At 42.9% G+C, this 9,040-nt stretch overlaps 2 non-coding genes across 2 annotated transcripts; both read right to left on the bottom strand.

The window, feature by feature from the left end:
* Nucleotides 1-3,485: 3,485 nt before the first annotated feature.
* On the bottom strand, nt 3,486-3,702 carry LOC121272158. Its single transcript, XR_005941853.1, has one exon. It is a non-coding gene; the product is annotated as a small nucleolar RNA U3 (small nucleolar RNA).
* A 4,428-nt stretch (nt 3,703-8,130) lies between these two features.
* trnah-gug lies at nt 8,131-8,202 on the bottom strand. Its single transcript has one exon. It is a non-coding gene; the product is annotated as a tRNA-His (tRNA).
* Between the last annotated feature and the right edge of the window lie 838 nt (nt 8,203-9,040).

Here is a 9,040-nt window from a genome sequence, read left to right as displayed (position 1 = left end):
CAGACCCATCCTTCACAACATGGCCAGGTCCATCCTTCACAACATGGCCAGACCCATCCTTCACAACATGGCCTCGCACATCCTTCACAACATGGCCAGACCCATCCTTCACAACATGGCCAGACCCATCCTTCACAACATGGCCTGGCCCATCCTTCACAACATGGCCAGACCCATCCTTCACAACATGGCCAGACCCATCCTTCACAACATGGCCAGACCCATCCTTCACAACATGGCCAGACCCATCCTTCACAACACCGGGGACAGGTAGAACCCCAGCACATAGTGACACTTGATGTTTGCATACTGAGGATCTACACACAGCTTAATGCAGCCACATACAGAGGTGGCCATCAATAGAGGTTGGCAGCAGGTATGTTTTCCCCCACTTCATCTAAAAATTGCTTTGTCATGTCCCTGCAGACATGTTCTGTTTTCAATCTCCAGCTAAAGTGGAAGATGATTCAGGTGACCACCATAGCGCAGGAGTGAGGGATGGGCCAGACCTGTGCTACGTAGAGCAACACCGAGAGTGCCTCGCACTTGATGACCATGTCCTTATCTGCAATGGAGAGGGAGTGTTGTTCTCACATGCCCAGTTTTTATTTTGCCATGGCCACACTCTTCTTGCAGTTCTTGGCGTATGCTGCATACCCCAGACTCACTGAACCATATCCCCAGCACCTTTTGGTAGTCTGACTCTCCACTCCTTACAGTCCGCACCAGTTGAACAGAACCCTTTTCACAAAGGTGAGATCCACGGTGCACTTCTTTTTCCATGTTCTTTACCAGCACCTCACAGTGCTCTGCACCACTGGCTTGATGTTTGGATGTTCTCCACTCTTCACCTGCCATTGTCATTAGGCCACAGTGAAGATTGCATGTCATAATGGTTTTAGGCCAAAATAAGCATTGAGATCCAACCAACTAACAAAACATCAAGACTTATCATTCAAAATTAAACGATGCTTCACCAAAAGGCCAAGAAATGATGCTTACTGATGAGTTAAAAACAGAGAGAAAGCATGGCAGTGGGGGAGAGGCAACAGATGGCAATGTCAGTTTGGCTGAGATCAAAAGCCCTTTGCACACTAGTGTCATGAAAGTATAATATTTTTCATAATGTTTTCCTGGTTTATTGTGAAATAGGTTCGGTCTGTGTGTGATTTAATTACATTTGTAGTCAAGCAGACTGCAAGTTTAAATCATCAAAAGAAGCTAGGTGCTTGACATGCTAATGATTAAACGTGGATGCTGGCTTAGCATGTAAGGTGTGAAGGGGATTTGCATTTTTAGATAAATGAAGGGATGTTTGGATTTCAAAGAGATCTTAGTCTGTTTACCAGATAAGCAAGGTTAAGCAATGTGTTTATTTTTCCCAAAGGTTACTGACAATATGTAGTGACAACATGAAAGTTTTAATGTTATGAAGGAGATACAGTTTCAAAGATGTATGGAACAATAGAATTTACATATTAAAAGAGAGAAACATATATAAAGGAAAATGAAAGGCTATGTGTCAGGAGAAGGCCATGTAAGGTCTAACATGGATGTGTGGAAAACCTTCATGAAGCCTCCAGCATTTGTGCCTAAGTCTGTTGTCTAACGGAACTGAAGCTAGATAAAGCCTTTTGGAATTCCACTGTCCAGGATATTGTGTAAACTTGCTGAGTCTGTTTTAAATCTAAAATCTATTTTGGACCATTGGAGGATCATCAACTCGGTGAAAGACGCTCTTTGGTCTGCCCGAAACTTGTTGGTTTTCCAGCGCAAAGAGTTGTCCCCGACCGAGTGTTGCAGACTGGCACATTCCAAGGTCCAGGACTAAGTGCTGAGGGACACAGTTAAGCTTGAGGCAGCCGCCACAAAGGCGCAATGGGGAAGGGTCACTGCCTAAGACCTTTCTGCCATAGTACACTGAGGGGCTGGGAACTGTAAAGAGCCCTCAGGCTGTACAGCTTAAAATGAATGTCTGCCAATGATTGTAATTTTCATTGTTGTACTGATACACCTTGTGATTCATGTTGTAAAAGTTGAACCTGATTGTATTTTTGTAACGGTGATTTTGAAATGGTTCGAAATGTTTTTGAAGATTTATGAATTAAGTATATTTTTGCAAAAAAAAACTATTTTGGACCATTGCCTTAAAGGGATTGTAACTGGGGTCAGGTTAATTAGGAATGTTAGGAGTTATTATAGTAGTAATTGTAGTCTTATGTGTGTGCTTGACATCTTTTATTTTGTTAATAAATATTTTAATTTAATTTTTTAAAATCTCTAAAGGTGGACGTATTACCTCTGAATTCAGTGCACGCATCTCATAATAATACAAATTGCAAAACTGTTGTGATAGCGCAACCAAGTTTCCCTCATGGATTTGGTCCACTTGGCACACATCATAACACTAGATAGAAACAATGGTGAAATTAATAGTGCTAATTATTGTGTATATCGGACAGCAACTTCCAGCGACCACAAGAATGCAGTTAGATGCCTAAATCAGGAAGTTGCTGTCCAAGATGTCCTGCTCCTCGAAATGCTGCTCAAGAATGGTATCTCTCAGAGACTCGGCATTCAAAAACATCGAAAGGCTTTTTCTTTAGTCAAAATGTTATTGCTACCTGACATATTCTGACCAGAAGAAGTTAGGGCTTATCTATTCCATTCTACGTGAATTGTTAATAGTATGATAAGTATTAATTAATGCCAAACAACCTTTTTTTATATACATATCCATATAAAATAAAAACAGAAAATGCTGGAAAAACTCAGCAGGTCTGGCAGCATCTGTGGGGAGAGAAACAGTCAATGTTTCAAGCCCGCGTGCCCCTCTTTCAGGGCTCTGATCTGTTAATGTTGCCAGACCTGCTGAGTTTTTCCAGCATTTTCTGTTTTTATTTCAGATTTCCAGCATCCACAGTATTTCTCTTTTACTTTTTTTTAGTTCATTCACAGGACGTGGGCATCACTTGCCAGGCCAGCATTTATTGCCCATCCCTAATTGCTCTTGGGAAACTGAGTGTCTTGCTAGGCCATTTTGGAGTCAGCCACATTGCTGTGGATCTGGAGTCACATATAGGCAGATTTCCTTCTTTAAGGGGCATTAGTGACCTAAAAGGGTTTTTCTGATAACCAGCAATGGTTCCAAATTCATTAGACTCTTACTGAATTCGAATTTCGCCATCTGCTATGGTTAAATTCAAGTCTGGGTTCCCAGAGCACTACCTCCGCATCTCTGGATTACTGGTCCAGTGGCCAAAACCATGATACCACTACCTCGCCTCGGGCACTGAAAATTAACTTAAACAAATATGAAACCTTATTCCACCAAATTTTAATTACTGTTACAAACAACTTTCGGCTCCCCAACTTGGTATGGCTTTAATTTGCTTCTTGCTCTCAAATGAACAATATTAAACGCCCCGCTTCGCAGACACGCTTAAGATAGCATTTTCATCTATTTTTTAAACAAATAAAAGCTAACCACTCAGAATGCATTTCCTTCCTCCACTTTCCTTATAATAAGGAAAGAGAACGATCATCAATGGTTAAAAGCTTCTGCAAAAAGCAATGCTTCTAACCCGCTTCACGCTCAGAAGGAAATGCTATAACTCCTCCTCATGGTTAGTGAGACCGATCTTTTTAGAACACATTTCTCAAGTGAAGAACTATAGAAATGATCCCTAAAAGTATAGTCTTAACCAAAACTCTTCGCCATTACGCTCTCCATCCTCAGCAAACCACCTTTAAAGGAGCCTGATCAGAAAACTTATTTCTCGCCCATTCTTGTCTCCAGTATAAAATGGAATATTAATACATTTAATCTATTTTCACCTTTATAAAAGCTATAATTGTTTGAAAAAGCTATAGATTCTGAGGTTTGCCATTACCCAGCATGCAGATAATTTGCATATATTAGCATTCACTCTCCAATAATTAATCTGCTCATTGTGACAATCGTTATGCTGAATTTCTAGATCTAATCTAGTTGTAAAAGTTACTGAGACCAACAGGCACATTATTCTATCGATTTCCCTCATTTCAAAGATATTTAATGAAAATTAAGAGTAGCAGCGTCCAGCTGTATGGTAAAACACTGGTGATTCCGTCTGGAGACCCCTGTTGGTTTGTTGTGGTATTACAGTTAGAGAATTACAGTAGCCTGTCAAAAACCAGTGTGTCTGGGACAGAATCATGGTCATTCGTGCTGGCCCTCCTAAGGAGCAATTCACGTACAACCACTCCCCCAACCTCTCCCCAATCTCTGCACGTTCTTCCATTTCAGATATTTAGAAAATGTAGAAAAATTTACTACACAGAAGGAGGCCATTCTGTCCATCGTGCCTCTGCCTGCTGAAAAACGGGATGTTGCAGGAAAATTGCATGGGGGTACCAGATCAGCTATGGTCTAGTGGAAAGGCAGTGCAGGTTTGAGGGGCCGAATGGCCTACTCCTGCTCCTGCTTCTACTCTCTATGTTCCTATGTCCCAAAATGAAGTACTTTAGTTGGAATGTAGGAAATGGGGCAGTTATCTTACCCCCAGCAAGCTGTCACAAACAACAATGTGACAATGACCAGATAATGGCCCGGATCTTCTGAGCAGCAGCAATGATGGTCAGGTTGCCGCTGCACTTGAAGATTCCCCTGCGCATTTCTTCCAATATCTTCCGGTCCCAGCTGCCTGGGAAATGAGCAGTGCAATGCCTCATAGGGAACTCCATCAGAGGGGATTTCTCGGGGAAGACACCCTGTCCTTTACAGCACCAGCTGCCATATGGGTAAGTTTAAGGGTCCAGTCTGAATGTTAGTGAATAGGTAAGTGGATGAATGCATAGGTGGCTGAGGTTGGTAGTTGGGTAGGTGGGTTGGTGGGTGAGGTGGGTAGGTGGTTGTGGATAGGTAGGTGAGATGGGTAGGTGGGTGAGGATGGTGAAGTGCTATAACTCTTCCTCAGTGGGTGAGGAGGGTGAGGTGGGCAGGTGGATGAGGTGGGTAAGTGGGTAGGTGGGTGAGGAGGGTGAGGTGGGCAGTTGGGTGAGCAGGGTGAGGTGGGTAGGTGGGTGAGTTTATTTCATGCTTAAAATGAAACCATTGAGTCAAGTTGCAGTAATTGGAATTTGCCTATTGTACTGGTACCTAAACCGGATGGAACACAAATGTGTGTGTACTGTTGAAAGGTGAAGAATGCGGTCACAAAAGCGGATTCATATGCTATACCACGGTTGGGGTATTGCATTGAGAAAGTGGGACAATCGAAATTTATCACAAAGATTGACTTGCTTAAAAGATATTGGCACGTACAGTTGTCGGAGAAAGCAAAGGAGATATCAACTTTTGTATCGTCAAGTGGGCTGTATCAGTTTAAAGTCATGCCATTCGGTATGAAGAATGCACCTGTGACATTTCAAAGACTGACAAACAAAGTATTGCAGGTCTAAGCAATTGTGCCGTTTATATTGATGATCTAATCATTTTCAGTCGTGGGAGGAGCATTTACAGCATCTGGAAGAATTATTTACTCGATACAAAAGGCTAATTTGGTGAAGAACTTGACTAAAGGTGAACTTGCAAAAGTGTTAGCTACATATCTAAGCCGTACCATTGGACATGGTAAGGTGGCTCTGGGAGATGTGAAAGATGAGGCTATCGTGGATTTCCCAGTGCCGACAACAAAATGAGAAGTTTTGAGATTTCTGGGCATGAGTGGGTTTTACTGGAAATTTGTACCAAATTTTAGCGAGTGGTTGCTCCATTGGCTGAACTATTAAAAAAGAACGAGAAGTTTCAATGGACACAGGAGTGTCAGAAGTCAGTTAACAGTTTGAAAACTGTATTAACTACAACACCAGTGTTGGCAGTTCCCAATTTTGCCAAACAATTCAAGTTGGCCATTGATGCAAGTGATATAAGTATTGGGGCTGCACTGTTACAAGAATATGACACTGGAATTGATAATCTGATAGGGTATTTTTCACGGAAGCTGAATGTACAACAGAGAAGATATTCAAATATCAAAGAAGAGACTTTGAGTTTGGTGTTAGCATTGCAGCATTTTGAAATTTATGTTGCAAACCATTCATCAGAAACAATTGTTTATACAGATCATAATCCTTTGAAGTTTTTGGACAAATTTCAAGACAAAAGTGCAAGGCTTTTCAGGTAGAGTCTATTATAACAAACTTTTAATCTATGGATTATACACATTGCTGGAAGGGAAAATCTGTTTGCAGATGCGGTATCAAGAGTTTGAAGCTTAAATGAAAATGGGACATTTTTAAAAAAGCCTAGACACTGAACTGGAGTAATTTCTGTTGATACCAAGTACTTGTGTATATATAATGTTATGTTAACACATGCATCTAGTAATGTAATAGTGTAATCAGTATGGCAGATAGTGTGAGATGGGTTATTAAAATGATGCCATCTTTTAGAATTATGACGCTTCATTTTACGATAGGGAGGGGGATGTCATGAAGCTATTAATGTATATAATATTATTGGAAAATATTTTTCTTTTAAAATAGAGGTTTAGTCTGTGGGTGTGTTTTAATTGGATTAAAGCCAGCTAGTCTGGGTGCTTTGATGTGTACTAATTTTGAGATGTAAGAGAGTTAGAGCGCATTGCATTTTTTGAATAGAGCATTCACGGTGAGTGAAATCTGACACCTAGCTAGCAGAGATATGTTTATATTACTAATAAAATTGGTACTATGAAAGGGGTTTTATTGTTAGAAGTGGTGGGTTCAAAGTGGGTGGTGATGCAATGAGAATTGACATTCAATGAACTGTGCTAGGTATAACTTCAGCAGTTTTGTGCATGCAGGGCAGAAGCAATGTAAGATCAAGGCAGCTGTAAGCCTACACTTGTCTCCGCAGGAACCAAAGTGAGAGGAATCTTGTTTTGAATTTGTAAGATGAAAATGCTTTGTTTAGTGTCTGGTTAAATCTATGGATTGCTATTGCCTTAATGGAGATCAGTTTGGGAATTTGTTAAATGTTATGATAGTAGTAATTTGTAGCCATGTGCATATACCTGTGTATATATATTTTAACTTGTATAAATTAATAAACTGTTTCATTTAGTTTAATATAAAACCTCTTGAGAGCTGGTGGTCTGATTTCTGAATTTAGAGCTGCATCTCAAACTTACCACTTAAAATATAGGTTATGACAGTTGTTTAAAGTTTCCCTCTGGGATTTTTAAACAGCTTTAGCAACTGCTGTCTTAAAACAGTTGTCCTACCAGCAACACCTCCAGAACACTGGAGCCAAACAAGACAAGAATGAATCTCATATGGAAGCTAGCAGATACCGCCCAAAGCAGCAGAGCCACTACGCACTGCTTCACTCACCCTGTCTACCTAACAGCAGCGACTGACTGCTGGTCAGTCTCGCTCAGGAGCCACCACAAAAATGTAGTAGATACCCACCTCCAGAAAATCATGAGGATTATTTCTGGGATATTGAGACCAACACAGCTCGAGTGGCTTCCTGTGCTAGCACATATTGAACTTCTGATGTCTGCAGGGATAACATCGTCCTCAAAGAACTACATGGGCTGACAGCTGATGAAGCACTCCCACTGACACAGGATCTCAAAGCAAAACCAAGCACTAATCTGAAATCCTGTAGCCCCACCTCTCGATTGCGCAGCTCCTGGTTGACTGCAATCATTGCCAGCCACAAACTGGTAACTGACCTGTGTGGTCAAGTCCCAGATTCCAACTTTCCATGGAAAATGTGGACAACCTCCAAACACTTGAGGACTGGCCAGGGAAGATGTGGTCACTCACTCCACAATTGGAACATGAGGAACAGCTCAAATTGTGGCTACAACCATCCAGGTCAGACCATGGCCCACACACTGGGCTTCAGCCCTGAGAGATCCATTGCTGGTGGCATCACATCCATTCGCCCTGTGCCCACTGAAGACTGGACATCAAACTGCTTCCCCAGCCATACAATCCCTGGGTGAAAAAGTTTTTTTCCTCGTGTCAACTTGGGTTCTTTCACCACCTGAATCAAATCAATTCTCCTGAAACCTAAACTAAAAAGAGTTAGAGGGGAATTTTAAATAGGAAAAGAAAAAAGGAAGCTCCCAATGCCGTGTCATTGCCATCCCGCAATGCCGTGACTCGGATTCGAACCGAGGTTGCTGCGGCCACAACGCAGAGTACTAACCACTATACGATCACGGCGAGCTACTCAGGAGCCGACTACACAGCTCGGAGCTCAGCTACAAGAGGCTAAACGTCACGCGTCACCGTGCGTGTCACCGTTTAGCGTCTTGACGTATGGGTCACGTAAAAACGCTCCGCGGTGCTTCAGCTTGCTAAGGGCGAATCGGGAATAAAGTTACGGCGCCGGCGGCTCAGACTGAGTAGGGTCGTTGCTTTGGGAATTTTAGCCGGTAAACAACCGCAAACTACAAATATCGCCTTCCACATACTCGATGCTTGTGCGGATTCGCAAAGACCACAGCTCCTGAAGAGCAATTGGGCAAAAGCGCATGCGCTTTGTTGTCTGCGCGGGAGGGGGGAAGATACCTGACAGCTCAGCGTGGCCGTTATTACCCCTCCCCCACCCTCCCTTAAACCCCTACCCACCCCCTCCCCCATCCTCCCCCCAAACCCCTCCCCATCCTCACCCTCCCCAAACCCCTCCCCATCCTCACCCTCCCCAAACCCCTCCTCATCCTCACCCTCCCCAAACCCCTTCCCCACCCTCCACCTGCCCCCAACCTCTCCCCCACCCCAGGTGGTGGTGTTCCCATCCCTCTGCTGCCCTTATCCTTCTGGATGGTAATTGTCATGGGTTTGGAAGATGCTGTCGAAACTTAGTGAATTCTTGCAGTGCACCTTGTAGATGGTACACACTGCTGTCACTGTGCATCGGAAGTGGAGGGAGTGAATGTTTGTGGATATAGTGCCAATCAAGCGGGCTGCTTTGTCCAGGGCGGAGTCCAGTTTCTTGAGTGTTGTGGGAGCTGCATTCATCCAAGCAAGTGGAGAGTATTCCATCACACTCCTGACTTGT

This window comes from Carcharodon carcharias, chromosome 32 (genome assembly GCF_017639515.1).
Source record: "Carcharodon carcharias isolate sCarCar2 chromosome 32, sCarCar2.pri, whole genome shotgun sequence".
In the NCBI taxonomy this organism is placed as follows: Eukaryota; Metazoa; Chordata; class Chondrichthyes; order Lamniformes; family Lamnidae; genus Carcharodon; species Carcharodon carcharias.
Note: the sequence above shows the minus strand (reverse complement) of the source record. Positions and strands in the feature narration are given on the sequence as shown.